Below are 17,122 nucleotides of genomic sequence, written 5' to 3' on the forward strand. Positions count from 1 at the left end.
TTGGCAATATTTGAGACTTCTCCCAGTTGATTTTAGTCCAGAGAAGGTCCCAAACTGTTCTATTGTCTGCAATGCTATGCACAGAGAGGGGCCCAGGTCCGCCAAGTAGAGCAGTGTATCGTCCGCATACATACTAATTTTTTCGGTTAGGGTGCCAGAGCTCAATCCCTTGATTTCTGGATTAGCCCATATGGAGATGGCCAAGAGTTCCTCGGCCAAAGCGTATAAAATTGGTGATAGAGGGCAGCCCTGCCTTGTGCCTCTACTGAGGTCAAACCGCTCGGAGAGCCATCCATTAGCTACCACCCTAGCCATGGGTGACTGATATAAGAGTTGTACTCATTTGATGAACCTTGGACCAAAGCCATATCCCTCCAGGCATCTCCACAAATAATCACACTCTACGGAGTCAAATGCTTTTGCCGTATCTAAAGTTACTACTACTCGGGATCCAGCTTCTATATGTGTGGCTTGTAGATTAATATAGAGTTTAAGTTGGTTAAATGAAGTATTATGGCCTGGCATGAATCCTGCCTGGTCTGCATGTATCAACGAAAGAATGACTTGGTTCAATCTCAGGGATAGTACCTTGGCTAAGATTTTTATATCTACTTGAAGTAGGGAGATGGGGCGATATGATTCTGGGTATCCTGGATATTTCCCCGGTTTAGGTATGAGGAGTATCATGGCCTCAGTCATAGAGGGTGATAAAGTAAATGTCTCGAACAAATGATTGAGTAATTTTGGAGTAATTATTTCGCTGAACGGGGAGTAAAACTCGATTGAAAGACCATCTGAGACTGGGGATTTGGATCTAGCGAAGCTAGCCACAGCAGTAGTTATTTCATCTGTATTAAGGGGTGCCTCAAGGAGTTCAATTTGATCGTGCGTCAGTTGAGGGAGAGTTATACTATGGAAGAACGTCATTCTCACTTCTGTTGAATCTGTCGCTGTCGTGTTGTATAGGTCTGCAAAGAATTCTCTGAACCTAGTTGATACGCTATGTGGATCTGTAATCCGTTGGTCCCTGGGCCCACGCAGGGTGATAACCACTGGGGGTCTGTCCTTACTATGTACCAGATATGCTAGAAGTTTACCCGCCTTTTCCCTGTGATAGAATAATTTTTGCTTGGTAAAAAAGAGTTTTTGTCTGGCTTTTGTGAATTGAAGTTGGGTTACTACTCTAGATTGCATTTTGAGTCGGGCTGTGATTTCTGGAGTGGGATTGGTGGTATATTCCCATTCTGTGGAAGTTAATTCCACTACCGCCCTATCAAAGGCAATCTGTCTTGAATTTATTTATGAGCGAGTTCAGTGTCGTGCGGGCATATATTTTTCCAAATTGCTGAAGATGCTTTTTGGTCATTTTCTAGAAAGTATTTTTCCCAAAGGTTTGAGGGCTCATTATCTTCTGGTAATAATGACAGACAGAATGGGTTTAGGCACCATGGCCTCATGGGTTTATCCATAGGGATTCTTAGGGAGGTCCAATATGGCTATGGTCAGATAATAGTCTTGGACCAAAAGCAGCGTCAAGGATCCGTGGTGTTAGGGTACTTGACATGAGAATGAAATCGATACGGGACATAGAATTGTGGGATGAGGAAAAGCATGAGCAGGCCTTTGTGTGTGGATATTTATAACGCCAAGTGTCTATTTAGTGGAAGGTGGAGATCATTTTCGAGACTTTTGTCTCTTCAGCTCCTGTCCATGTTGTCTGTGTAGTCTGGAGTTTGTATGTAAAGAGCCATGAGGAGAAACGGTTCACCGTATAGTTTAGCATGGATAAACACATACTGGCCCTGTGGGTCTGTGAGTACTTTGTACATTTCAAAGTGAACTGATTTGGCTATTAGAATTGAGACCCCTCTAGCATGAGTTGTATGGGTGGAATGGTACGCCCACCCCACCCATAGTCGGCGGAGGGCCATCTGCAGCCGCCCCTCCACGTGTGTCTCCACCAATGCCACCACATCCGCCCTCTGCTTTTTGAGGAATGAAAGGGCTGCTGAGAGCTTAATTTTCTCACACAGACCCCTTACATTCCATGTGAGGAATTTTATAGATGCCATAATAGTGCATAATAGTGCATTTGGGATGTAACACCCCTCAATAGCATCTTGCGTTACATAGCCCATTGAGAAAGCATGAAAAAACAAAAACATGAATAACATTAGGAGCATCAATAAGGTAAACAATGTATGCAGCAACCGTTCAATATATTTACATACTTCATATTCCCATTGCACACATTCCTGGATAGGCTCATGAATATGGGTGCTGCAGCAACAACAAGCTGGATACTGGTACAAGTCATATTTGCCAGCACACCATGGAACAGCGTAGATAGCGTCCAAGCGTGTAATTTATTGAACAATCACAACACAAGGAGAGTGCAACGTTTCGGAGTCACACAGGACCCCTTCGTCAGGCATGTGATAAATGTGAAAAAACTGGAAAATATTTAAAGAAACATCAACCAATCAGAAAAAGAGATTGATGCAAGCGTGTCCTATGATTATTGCTGGTATCTTGCCACACAGCCTCCGATCCCTGCACTGGCGCCGATCCTTTGCAGGATCATGCGCTGCAGCCTGATGTTACCTTACAGCTATTTAATCCCCACAATGGTCTGCAACATTATCATGAAGGTACCATGATGACAGTTTCATAATACTTTTTTCTAAACCTTCCTTTGTCATTTGCTTTTCTTTCATTCGTGAAAAAATTTTTTTAAACATTTGTTATTTTTTTTTGGCGGGATTTGTGACGTCATACCAGTCTGGGGGTGGGAGGAGCTTCTGTTTTTTTTCCTTTCTCTTTTTCTGATTGGTTGATGTTTCTTTAAATATTTTACACTGTTTTTCCACATTTATCACATGCCTGACGAAGGGGTCCTGCGTGCTGAATGACACTTGCCTGGGTCTATGCCAGCACTACTAGCTCCATGCCCAATAGATTGAATGGACTTCTTGTGCCACCATAGTCTGATGTAATGAGTTTTGAGAAGAGTGACAACTGAGGATGAGGGTCAGAGTGACCATGTATCCAGTAGAAAGACATTTTGATTCAAGGGGTATGGGAATCAGTACAGCAAGGGAAAAGAGAAGCAACACTTCACCATGCAGTCCTACTGGCGTTCGTTCATTCCGCTCTGTCAGGAGCAATCCTTCGTCCTAGCCAGGAAGAGACCTCCAGGGGGTCTTTGAAAAAAAGGACACGATCACCACTCTCAACTCTTATGCCGCGTACACACAGTCGGACTTTGTGTGGGCTTCACCGGACCTTCAGCGGACTTTTCCAGTCACAAATCTGACGGACTTTAGATTTGGAACTTGCTTCAAATCTTTATGTCGTAACTCCGCCGGACCCAGAAATCCGCTCGTCTGTATGCTAGTCCAACGGACAAAAACCAATGCTAGGGCAGCTATTAGCTACTGGCTATCAACTTCCTTATTTTAGTCTGGTGTACGTCATCACATACGAATCCATCGGACTTTGGTGTGATCGTGTGTAGGCAAGTCCGGTCATTAGAAAGTCTGTTGAAAGTCCGCCAAAAGTCCGTCGAAAGTCTGTCAAAAGTCTGTCGGACTTTTGTAGCTGAAACGTCCGACCGTGTGTACGCGGCATTAGGTGGGCTGGGAACAACATGGAGTATTTCAGATGGTGAGTGCGTAGCATCCGTTTCGCCTCTATGAATCCCTGGCGACGTTTCTGTATTTCAGCAGAAAAGTCAGGGAAGATTGCCACTTTAATATTACCAATGGGGATATTGAACTTCTCCCTCGCCATCATGAGAGCAGCATCCCGTTCCTTATAGTTCAAAAGTTTTGCGATGAAGATGCGTGGGGGAGCTCCCTGGGGGGCCTTGCAGGCACGTGATGTGCCCTCTCGACCACCAGCATGGGGGAGAAGGCATCACGCCCATAGGTGTTTATGAGTAGCTGTTCCAGGAAGGTTGTCGGATGCTTACCTTCTGCCCCCTCTGGGAGATAAGTGAGGTGGATATTGCACCTCCGCAGGCATTTCTCCAATTCATCCTGCTTAGCAATGAGCTGAGTGATTTGTCGCTGCATGCAATCCTATCCTGCTTGCAGTGGCGGTAAAGTATCTTCAACTGTGCTGATTCGGGTCTCTGTCTCTCTGACATGGTCTCTGAGTTTTTGAAAATCTTGCCTAATTAATGATATGTCCATTTTGACTCCCTTTATACGGGCTGTAAGAGAGGTGCGGCATAGCGTGATAGCCTCCAGGAGTTTGTCTGTGTCCGCGTTCAATGCTTTCCTGTTTCTTTCTTGGCGCCACCATCTTCCTCCCCATCCTCTCCCTCCTGACGGCGGTATTGTGAGAGCTTGGTGGCCGCCGATTTCTGGGATTTTGGAGGGGACATGCTGGCTGGGAGCACTGGCACCTGTCCGCACTTAGCTGAGGGTGAATTCTTGCCCCGGAGTTGCAGGATTAAAGTATATACAGGAGTATTCACCGGAGCTCAGGGAAGATGTGTCCTACGCCATGCAGAGTCAGGCCACGCCCCCCCATAACTTTTTTAAACAACTTTGTTAAATTATAGTTTGGCCGCTTGATGAACCTCTGAACAAGCAACGTTAAGTCTGAAGCTAGGTTTGGACCAAACTAGCAGCTCATCTCTATTTAAGTAAATAGGTATGTTGTGCTAAATAAAATAAACAATAAATAAATTATATGGCACAAGTAAGCCCAATAGTTCCAAAACTTGACAAAAAGTGAAAGTTTGACTATTGTGTCACCAATTTCCTCCACCTTGTGAGACCACCACCAAAAAATAGGATGGGGGATTAACATAGGCTTGTATCTGGGATACACCACGTCTGTAAAGAGGTCCGCTCAACCAAAGATCCAAGCCATCATCGGGAAAGACATCAGGTTTCTTTCACTCCAACCATGACATCAGGTCAAATACCCCAAATGAGAGACAAATGCCACAATATGTGAAGTTGGTGACACAACAGTCAAACTTTCACTTTTTGTCAAGTTTTGTGACTCTCGGACTCACTTGTTCCATATAATTTTTTTATTGTTTTTTTTATTTAGCGCAACATACCTATTTACTTACTTTGTTTGGTGATATTATCTCACTTGATTGTTGCAGCTGTATATTTTATTTTTTATCATAAGCGCAGTTTATTTTCTGTTTTCACCATCTCTATTTAAGGGTTTGTTTTACCTTTTATCTGGTGTGTACATATACAAACCTACACTATGACATTCGTAAAAAAGTGAGTTAATGGCTTTTTGTGTGCTTCGACTAAAAAAGAGGAATAAGCTGCATATCTACTCAACCCCACCACTCCATCCTCTCCCAATGAAAGCACTGATCCAAGAAAGGGCTTTGTATATGCCCATATCAAGAAAAGTAGTCACTCTCACACCCAGTTCCTAGTTCTAATCTTTTTTTAGAATAGGCAAACAGCTTACAAACAACACATAATCTGCTATGTGACATTTCCAAGCAGTTTGCCTATTCTATGAAAGGACTGACACCTGGAACTGGGTGTGAGAGTTAGTACTTATCAAGAAAGATTTTTTTCATTGGTTAACTTAGTTATCATGGTCACAGTCAAAATGACAGTTTATGGTTTACAGTGGAATAGACCCACAGACTTCTGATCCACTGTTATCCACCAAATCAATGGAAAAGGACATGAAAAATCTTTAGTTAAATAACTTGTTTGAATAATTTAAGAACTTGAACGAGTCTATATAGATCCTTAATTGAATAGTGCTTAATATAATGGTACTTGGATCTTTGTTTTTATTTCATGTATGTGTCGAAAAAAATCATTCATGCTTTTTTTTTAAGATTGTTTAATCACTTGATGGTTGACTTATTAAACATGCGATTCAGTAGCAGTTTATTTTGCACATTCCTAATAACATTTATTGAAACAGAAGAAATGTGCTAATGTTATTAAAAACAGCAATAGTTAACTAAATAATAACTATTTCATAACATGTTTAATTTCTAAGAGCAATTGCCAAATAAGCTGTCTGTGTAACAAGTGCAAATGTGTTCCCCCGCAAAAAAAAAAACTCTTTTGGGACAGAAGTCTAATGTAGGGCATTAAGTAAACGAATGCAGTCATTAGTGCAAATGTCAAACTCATTAGAGCAGATGTTTCATTTGAATATCACTACACACCAAAAATGGAAAATAAATGTGCTGTGTTTGATTTACTGCATTTGTATTTTAATTAAAACACAAAGCACAAAGTATAATGGTTTACTTTACATGAACTAATCATTGTAGAGTACTTTTGTCATATTCCAAATAATTAAAAAAACATGATTTAAATGTAAAAATCCATGGCAATCAAACATGGAACCTGTGAAGTCATTCTTTTTGGCCAGCGCATGACCCAGGAAGTGTTTAATTAACAAATTAATTTGTCAATCTTTTGCATTAAGGTTTATAAGCAATATTCTGGTTTGTGAGTCTATTAAATCACTATTTTATTAGTTACAACATGTTATTTGCCCATCAGTTATCTTACTATGTTCAACAAACCTAGAGCAGTGGTCCATAGGGCTTCTTAATGATTGCAACATCTGATATTGTTAGTTAAAAATGTCAACTTTTTACACACATCAAGAACATAGTTCATAACCCTTACACATACAGAATCTAGCTAAATTAATAATTAATGAATTCACTTAAAAAAAAGATTAACTATGCTTTTCTATACTGTATTACATTTTAACTATGTGCAGTATGGCACTTGATTAGGATGATTAACAATCACAGCTTTGTACACATATGCATTTCAATATGGAGACCTACAGCTCTTTCTTGATGTATGTATATGCTTATGTGTGTGTCTTCATAGATGTGGTTTGTTTTCACATTCTCAGTATCCCACTATTTACCATATTTAGAAAGGTATATCCTGACAGGCTGGTGAAAATACTAGATAGACTCTCAGGCCTACAAATGCACTACCACTATCTTTGGTGTCAACATTCAATCACATATTTAGAGAATAATATCAGCCCCACATATTATGAATTCTACAATACAAATTATCCTTTATTTCAAGATATTTACAGATCGTTAAGACAGTGGAATACTTATAACCTCTCCGTACTGGGCCGTATAGCAGCCCTCAAAATGGCAATTCTTCCAAAGCTGCTATATTATTTTGAGACCCTACTCATCCCAATTCCCATTCTTCAGCTGCGTAATCTGAAAGGGCTTTCATTAAATTTATATGGCATCATGTGCACATAGAATAGCTCACACTGTGGACCCAATGAGAAAGACTTATGCCCCGTACACACGGTCGGATTTTCCGACGGAAAATGTGTGATAGGACCTTGTTGTCGGAAATTCTGACCGTGTGTAGGCTCCATCACACATTTTCCATTGGATTTTCTGACACACAAAGTTTGAGAGCAGGATAAAAAATTTTCAGACAACAAAATCCGTTGTCGGAAATTCCGATCGTGTGTACACAAATCCGACGGACAAAGTGCCACGCATGCTCAGAATAAATAAAGAGATGAAAGCTATTGGCCACTGCCCCGTTTATAATCCTGACGTACATGTTTTACGTCACCGCGTTTAGTGACCGTGTGTATGCAAGACAAGTTTGAGCCAACATCCTAGGATTTTGTTGTCGGAATGTCCAAACAAAGTCCGACCGTGTGTACAGGGCATAAGGGAGGATTGCACGCTCCTGACCTACTTAAATATTACTATATGGCCCACCTCCGACAGTTAGCCTCATGGTCCATCCAGACCTCTCCTAACTCTTAGACAAAAGAAGAACAAGGATGCTTAGCACCAGTACATTTAAATTATTTCCTCTGGGCGGACAATGCTAAATATGCCACCTCATTGAATTATCAATTCTTAGCACATTTGACTTTTACACTATGCATTTGGCAAAAATGTAATAAGATTACTCTCTAAAAGTGTCTTGTTTAGTAGGGATGAGCCCGATGTTCAAGTCGAATGTAAGTTCGACTCCAACATCGGGTGTTCGCTGACCAGTAAACATTATGCGGTGTTCGCGGCAAATTCGAAAGCCGTGGAACACCGTTAAAGTCTATGGGAAACTAATGTTCTGTACACATGGTCGGATTTTCCGACGGAAAAAGTGCGATTGGATTGTGTTGTTGGAAATTTCCGATTGTGTGTGTGCTCCATCTGACTTTTTTTGTCGGAATTTCCGACACACAAAGTTTTAGAGCAGGTTATAAAATTTTCCGACAACAAAATCCGATCGGTTAAATTCCGATCGTGTGTACACAAATCCGACGCACAAAGTACCACGCACGCTCAGAATAAACTAAGAGACAAAAGCTATTGGCTACTGCCACGTTTATAGTCCCGACATACATGTTTTACGTCACCGCGTTCAGAACGATCGGATTTTCACTTTGTGCAACCGTGTGTATACAAGACAAGTTTGAGCCAACATCCGTTGGAAAAAATCCATGGATTTTGTTGTCAGAATGTAAGATCAATGTCCGATCGTGTGTACAGGGCATAACATGAAAAACCAAAAGTGCTAATTTTAAAGGCTTATATGCAAGTTATTGCCATAAAAAGTGTATAGGGACCTGGGTCCTGCCCCAGGGGACATGTATCAATGCAAACAAAAAGTTTTGTAAACCGTCGTTTTTTCAGGAGCAGTGATTTTAATAATGCTTAAAGTGAAACAATAAACATGAAATATTCCTTTAAATATCGTGCCTGGGGTTGTGTCCTTAGAATGCCTGTAAAGTAGCACATTTTTCCCATGTTTAGAACAATACCACAGAAAAATGACAAGGAAAGGAAAAAAAGTCATTTAAAACTGCTTGCGGCTGCAATGAATTGTCGGATCCCGGGAATATAGATCAAGATAATTGATAAAAACAGCATGGGTTCCCCCCAGTCCATTACCAGGCCTTTTGGGACTATTAAGGTGAACTCCTCACCAAAATTTAAAAAAAAATGCTAGTGGGTCCCTCCAAAATCCATACCAGGCCGTTCAGGTCTGGTATGATTATTAAGGGGAACCCTGCACCAATTTTTTTTTTTTAATGGCGTAGGGGTCCCCCCAAAATCCATACCAGGCCCTTCAGGTTTGGTATAGGTTTTAAGGGGAACCCTGCACCAAAATTAAAAAAATGGCGTGGGGTCCCTTAAAAATCCATACCAGACCCTTATCTGAACACACAACCTGGCAGGCTGCAGGAAAAGGGGGGGGTGAGAGAGCGCCCCCCTCCTGAACAGTACCAGGCTCCATGCCCTCACCATGGGGAGGGTGCATTGGGGTCCCCCCAAAGCACCTTGTCCCCATGTTGATGGGGATAAGGGCCTCATTCCTACAACCCTTGCCTGGTGGTTGTGGGGGTCTGCAGGCAGAGGGCTTATCGGAATCTGGAACCCCTTTAACAAGGGGACCCCCAGATCCTGGCCCACCCTATGTGAATGGGTATTGGGTACATTGTACCCCTACACATTCACCAAAAAAGTGTCAAAATGGTAAAAATGGCAGTAGACAATTTGGGACAAGTCCTTTATAAAAAAATAAAAAAATAAAACTGTCCCACAATGTCCATTCATCTTCGATCACAGCGTCCGATGACTCGAGAAAAAAGAAATGCAACTCTGCCTCCATGGGAGGGTCCCGCTGACTGAAGCCTCTTCGCGACGACAGCTGTTATATAGCTGAGAGCGGGGCCACCCGATGACGTGAACAGGTGACGCCACGTCATGACAGAGGAAGATGGGGTCATCCGTTTACGTCACCGTGTGACCCTGCCCTCAGCTATATAACAGCTGTCATCACGAAGAGGCTTAAGTCAGAGGGAGCCTCCCATGAAGGCAGAGTTGTTGCATTTTTATTTTTTTTCTCGGGTCGTCGGATGCTGTGATCAAAGATGAATTGACATTGCGGGACAGTTTTTTTTTTATAAAGGACTTGTCCCAAATTGTCTACTGCCATTTTTGTACCCGATACCCTATCACATAGTGGGGTGTGTTAAAGGGGGCTTCCAGATTCCGATAAGCCCCACGCCTGCAGACCCCCGGGCAAGGGTTGTGGGGATGAGGCCCCAAAGCACCCTCCCCATGTTGAGGGCATGTGGCCTGGTACGGTTCAGGAGGGGGCGTCTCTCGTTCCCTCTCTCGTTCCCCCCTTTTTCCTGTGGACTGCCAGTTTGCGTGCTTAGATAAGGATCTGGTATGGATTTTGGGGGGACCTCTACACCATTTTTTTTATTTTGGTGCAAGGTGCCCCTTAATATCCACTTCAGACCTGAAGGGCCTGGTAATGTACTCGGGGGGACCCCTGCCACTTTTTCAATAATTTTTACCTATATTGTCGGGATCCGACAATTCATTACAGCTGCCAGCAGTTTTGAATTACTTTTTTCCTTTAGAAATGTCATTTTGCTGTGGTATTGTTCTAAACACGGGAAAGATGCGCTATTTTACAGGCATACTGCAGACACCCCCAGGCAAGATATTTAAATGAATATTTCTTTTTTATTGTTTCACTTTAAGCATTATTAAAATCACTCCTTCAGAAAAAAACGGCCGTTTTTAAAACTTTTTTTTGCATTGATACATGTCCCCTGGGGCAGGACCCAGGACCCCATACACTTTTTATGGCAATAATGTGCATATAAGCCTTTAAAATGAGCACTTTGGTTTTTTATGTTCATGTCCCATAGACTTTAACAGTGTTCACTTGTTCGTACAAATTTTTTGCCTGTTTTTGTTCTAGCGTGAACCAAACTGGGGGAGGGGGGGGTGTTCAGATCATCCATATTGTTTTATATCCCAGATAGTTTATCCACCTTACAGATGCTTCCCTGGGTCCTGGCAAGACTCCTTCAGCTCGAACACTTTCTTAATCCAACTTCTCTCAAATTTAGCACTTTTGCTGATTTGTCCCTCAAAAAGAAGCTTCCTGATCACATGCTGTACTCCTATCTACAGTTTAAACACTACCTCCTATCTAAACAATCTTCTTTCTTTTTGGTAAGATCTACTGATTTTGAACGTGTCTGTAGCCAGGGCCCCTCCCGATTGAAACCATTATTTATAAGTGTCTGCATAACTCTACTCAAGGATTGGGAGTACAACATTCCTTAATAAAAAAAAATGGGGGGTTGCTCTTCAGTGTCCTATTCTCCCGGCAAACTGGGATAAATTCTGCACAGTCACTGAAAAATCATTGACACATGTGTTGCACAAAGAAACTAATGATAAGGTTTTAAAGTTTTGGTATAGAATCCCCAAGGTCCCACATGCACTTGATCGTTTCATTTCAAAATATTGCAGACATTATGGACAAGACACAGGGACATTAATTCACATATTGTAGCATTGTTCCTTAATACAACCGTTCTGACAACAGGAGTTTCAAGTGCTTCAATGAGTGTTTGATGTATCCTTAACATAAGACCCTATGCATTGCATACTTGCCTATCTTATCCTGGAATGCCTAAATATGCAAAGAAAAGTATTATTCATATTTTGACGGTGTCTGGGTAACAGATTCCGCCCAACTGGTGATCTACAGTTCCACAACTTTGTCTCAAATCCTCAGTGGTATTTCAGAGTTGCATCACTTAGAACATCTCACTGCTAAATTGAGAGATCAATTAGATCTCTTTGATCATATTTGGTTATACTGGCATAACTCACCATGTGGCCTTTCAGAAACTCCTCCCTCTCTCTCTGACAATTCACCTAGTTCACATTATCTGGATCTCTCACAGATCCAAGATATTGGTTATATTCCTATTTTCTTTTTTATTTCTATCCTATAGATGATATGCCATGTTCCACCAATTCATTGTTTATTTATTATGTAATGTTCTTTATCTATATTTCAAATAATATATATATATTTTTTTTTTCCATTTATATCTATTTTTATTTTATTTTATTTCTATTTTTATATTTATTTTAGTTTTAGTTTTTTTATTTTTATTTGATTTTATTTTCTTGCTTTTTTTGTTGTTTTTTAATTTTTAATTTTACTTTTATTTTCATCTTTATTTTTACTTTATTTCTTTTTATTTTATTAATTTTTCTATTTATTTTCATTTGGATTAAGGGATTTATAAATTCTTGTATAATTTCCGGATTTAAAAATCATTGATTGTAGTCACTCACTGCTTGTCTTTATATGGGGGTTGTGTTTAATTGAACGAGAAGGAATGAGGTAAGCGGAGACTAACTTCCCTGCCAATCACATTTCACTTCCATGGTATATAATAACTTCTGCCTAGTGACCGGAACACTTCCTGATGACATTGTAAAATAAACTACATCATGGTCACGTCACTTCAGGGTCCCGAACTTCCGATTTCATCTCCACACAGCAGTGGAACGTACGCTGACCCACGAGCGCAAGCTGGGCGGTCTATGATTCCTGCCTAGTGATTTATGCAGACTATCCTCAATGAACAGGAGAAGGCACTCACGAATGTAAGCAGGCATTCTGTTGCTTGATTTTATATATTTTGTTTTCAATCTCCTTTTATACGTTTTTTGAAACAGTTATACAAATGCATATATATTATTCTCATTGTAAAATTGGATACTATAATGCATCTTCAGCAAACGATAACAATATTTCATAATAATTACTACTTTCCAATCCTATATCAATTCACTTGATATATAGTTCACTACATTGTCCAACCTCCATTCATCACTAACATTCATCACTAAACAAAACATATAAACTATAACACTACCCAAGCGACAACGCAAAAAAAAAAAAAAAAAAAAGATACGGTCATGTTCATAAGTATTTTTAAAAAATTGCCGGGGTCCAAAACTCTTCCCATTATTGCCATATTTTTTTTGCGATTGATTACTTGAATTCTCTTCAAACATACTAATTTCCTCCATGGATTGCATTACCCTCATCTCCCAGACCCCTTCATTTATTGTAGGACTTTTTGCTTTTCGCCAGTTATGAGCTATTATTGTTCTAGCGGCTATTATCATATGACGCAGAATATCTGCTTTGATGGCTTTCATTGATCCTGGAATAATAGATAGCATTGAGATACTGATACTTGATTGTGTATCGGATCCCGATACCATCCAGTAGATGCCAAATATCTTAAGCCAGAAATCCTTCACCATTGGACACCTGCGCCATATATGTGCCATTGTAACTCTTTCCTTAAGGCATCTCCAACATGTATCTGAATTATCTCCATTTATAATGTGCAAGTCAACTGGACTCCAATACCATCTTATCACAATTTTGTAATTTCTTTCCTGATGTTTAGCCGATATCACTAGTTTGTGTGTAAAAAGAAATGCCTTCTTCCATTCTTATAGTGAAATTGTTTTTTCTACTTCATTTTCCCATTTTCTCATACATGGTAATTCCTTAACTCCTTCGGATCCGCGCTATAGCTGAATGATGGCTACAGCGTGGACCTACTTTGCTGTCTATTGACGTCCTCCTGTGCCCGAGCAGCCTACAGGGGGCGCGCGGCATGCTCTGTGATCAGCGAGTCTATGAGATTCGGCTGATCACAGATCGGAGTAAGGGGTTGATCCTGACCCCTTACCACATGATCAGCTTTCAGTCAATGACAGCTGATCATGTGATGTAAACAGAGCTGTAATCGGCTATTTTTTCTCCTCGCGCTGATAGTGTGAGGAAAAAATAAAATCCGATCACCGGCAGCTCTCAGAGGGACATCGGTCAAGATCAAGAGAGCTGCCGCCAGCTCATCTGTGCCCACCTGTGCCACTTGCCAGTGCCACCTAGCAGTACACAACAGTGTTGCCTACCAGTGCCCACCAGCACCACCTACCAGTGCCCACAGTGCCACCCATCAGTGTCCACAGTGCCACCTATCAGTGTCACCAATCAGTGCCTCATCAACAGTGCTGCCCATCAGTGTCACCTACCAGTGCCCATCAGTGCCACCTATCAGTGCCCATCAGTGCCATCTATCAGTGGTACCTATCAGTAACACCTATCAGTGCCCATCAGTGCCACCCATCAGGGCCCATCAGTGCCATCTTATCAGTGGCCATCAGTGCTGCCTTATCTGTACCCATCAGTACCACCTTATCTGTCCCCCATCAGTTCCGCCTTACCTGTGCCTATCAGTGCTGTCTTAATTGTGCCTATCAGTGCCCATCAGTGCAGCCTATCAGTGCCCACCAGTGCAGCCTATCAGTGCCCACCATTGCCGACTCATCAGTGCATATCAATGAAGGAGAAAAATTACCTGTTTGCAAAATTTTATAACAAACTATGAAACATGATTTTTTTTTCAAAATTTTCCATCTTTGGGGGCGTGGCTAGCTGGTGCTGAAGATGGCTGCCTGATCTCACAGCTCCACAGCGAGGTACAACACCGGAGTGCATTAGACCCGACAGAACAGCAAGATTAAGCCCGAAATCGCCACACACCTTCCCAGAGTGCCGACCAACAATGTCCCGTAAACGGATGGGAGAACGCGGCCTCAGGAAACTCACCACATTCATGTTTCCACAGGACAAGATCAGTGAGTTCCAAGATGGCGCCGGCAGCCTGATGGAGCCTCAAAAGGCTTACACAGACCTCCCAGACGCCATCCACAGTGAAATGGGCACAGTTCCACTACCTCTATCCCCTACACAGGACCCAGGCTCTGACCCCCTTACCTCCGGCCCAGCTAAGGCTCGGATGTGGATGGATACACCGCATCCACAATCTCCTCATGATAGGAGAGAAGCCCAGACCCAGGTCTTCAATCCGTTCCAATCCAACCAGGCCCTGCATAACTCTATGGCATCCTTTCCCAACTAAGGCCAGCCAGTCATAGACACTACCCTAAAAGAGATGCTCATGTCCCTGCAAACGTCTCTGATGACTGACCTGTCATCCCTGTTTAGCAAAATCTCCACAGACATGCATTCTATGGACAATAGAATCTCTAACATGGAACAAGGTATGACAGACTGCTCATCCACTGTAAATGACATCATTGACACAGTGGAAGACATTAAAGATGAGCAAGACTGGGTCCGGGCCAAGCTGGCAGATTTGGAAGACCGCTCAAGACGCAACAACGTCTAATTGCGGGGGGTCCCTGAGTCTGTACCCCCGAGCGACCTCCCTAAATGCACCAAAGACCTCATACACACTATCCTACCTGACGCGGCCCCCAGACATATCATCATAGATAGAATCCATAGGATTGCCAAACCCTCTCACCTATCTGCATCAGTGCCAAGAGATGTTCTCATGAGAGTCCATTTTTTCCACATCAAAGAAAAAATGATGACAGAAGCTAGGTCCAAAGCTCCTCTGCCCAGACCACATGAGGCAATCCAGATCTTTCCAGATCTTTCCAGATCTTTCCAAATATACGTTACAAATGATGAGGAAGCTGAACCCCATCACCAAAGGCCTCTTCAACCATAAAATCCTATATAAATGGAAGTATCCTGTGACTATACTTATCACAAAAAATGGCACCACCCACGTTATCAACGACCTAATGAAAGGCATGCGCCTGCTACACGACTGGGGGATCATTCTAGAAACCCCAACAGAAGGAGTTCCACCTCTGCCACAACGGAAATCTCACCACAGGCGCACCAACCAGAGCTCCAAAATACACCATCCCCAAATGGATACTTGAATAAGTTGGGCCACAACCACAAATGCATATTTCTCCCTCGCTGCCTTATGCATATCTTTGTAAATTTTCTAATTACTAACTGTTTTCCCCCACTTGCAGCATAGCTTTCCATAACTTCCTGTTTTACACGCTGCCACGTCCCTTTTACAGCAGGATTATAGTATAACAGTAAACCTACTATAGTTCTTGATCTCATTGTTTCTTTTTCTAGCCTTCTGACTTGTTGCTTCCCCCAGGCTACCTCCCGCGGCTCTTGATCCAGATCTTCTACAACATAAGACCGAACGTCCGGCCAGCAATCTACTCCATGAAAGAGACACCTACTCTCCACACACTACAAGCAACGAACTGTAAGTGCTACTTCTGTCCTTGATTCATCTCTTCCCCTAGCCTCCGGCCATGCCGTGCAACATTGTGTCCCTTAATGCCAAGGGCCTAAACCACCCGGCAAAACGCCATTCCCTTTGGCACACAGCAGTTAAACTGGACTGTGACATCCTCTGTGTCCAAGAGACTCACATGCTCCCCACGTCAACAGCCCTATGCTACAACAGCAAGTACCCCCAAGTATACCATGCCCCCTACAATTCCAAGAAAAGGGGTGTATTCATTGCTATAAAACATGGTCTAGACTTCCAATTATTACAACAAATCTCCGACCAAAATGGGCGTTATCTCATTTTGTCATTCACCCTCAACAAAGTCACTTATACCTTAATGAATATCTACGCCCCTAACACTCGCCAGATAAGCTTCCTGAGAAAAGCTCTAACCAAGGCACAAGCAGTTTGTAAGGGCCACTTGATAATCTGCGGAGATTTCAACATAGTACCTGAAGAGAATCCCCCCTGTGGCAGCTCCTCACGTCACATGATGTCTTTGTCGTGTGGAGATGCCATTACGGGTCTGAAAAAGACTACACTTATTTCTCCCCCACCACAAATCGTATTCCAGAATTGATTTGTTCCTCACAGACAAATGGTTACTACAAAACATTGGTGCATCTGTAATCCACACCGTGACGTGGTCGGACCACGCCCCAATATCTATCTTTATCAATGACACTGCACCCCAGCGGAATTAGTCCCCATCTACTCCCTAGAAAAAAAAACACATCCACGAATATTTCGATTTAAATAAAGGATCAGTGGGGGACCCCGTGACTGTGTGGAATGCGCACAAAGCTGTTCTTAGAGGTACTATAATGAAATTGAGTTCCATTTGTAGGAGAAAGAGGATGCAGCAAATAGATACCCTTACTTCTCAAATCACGACTCTTGAATCCCAACATAAGACCAACCCAGGCCCGACCATCCAGGCCCAACTACTGACCCTACGATGAGACCTACGCTCGCTACTTCTCCATTCCATACGAACTAATTCAGCGCAAGCTTAAAGCCAACACATACTCCATATCCAACATAGTGGGCAAGAGACTAGTGCAACGCCTCAAGGGACAGAGGATCAAAT

The sequence above is a fragment of the Aquarana catesbeiana genome, linkage group LG04, assembly GCF_042186555.1.
Source record: "Aquarana catesbeiana isolate 2022-GZ linkage group LG04, ASM4218655v1, whole genome shotgun sequence".
Classification (NCBI taxonomy): Eukaryota; Metazoa; Chordata; class Amphibia; order Anura; family Ranidae; genus Aquarana; species Aquarana catesbeiana.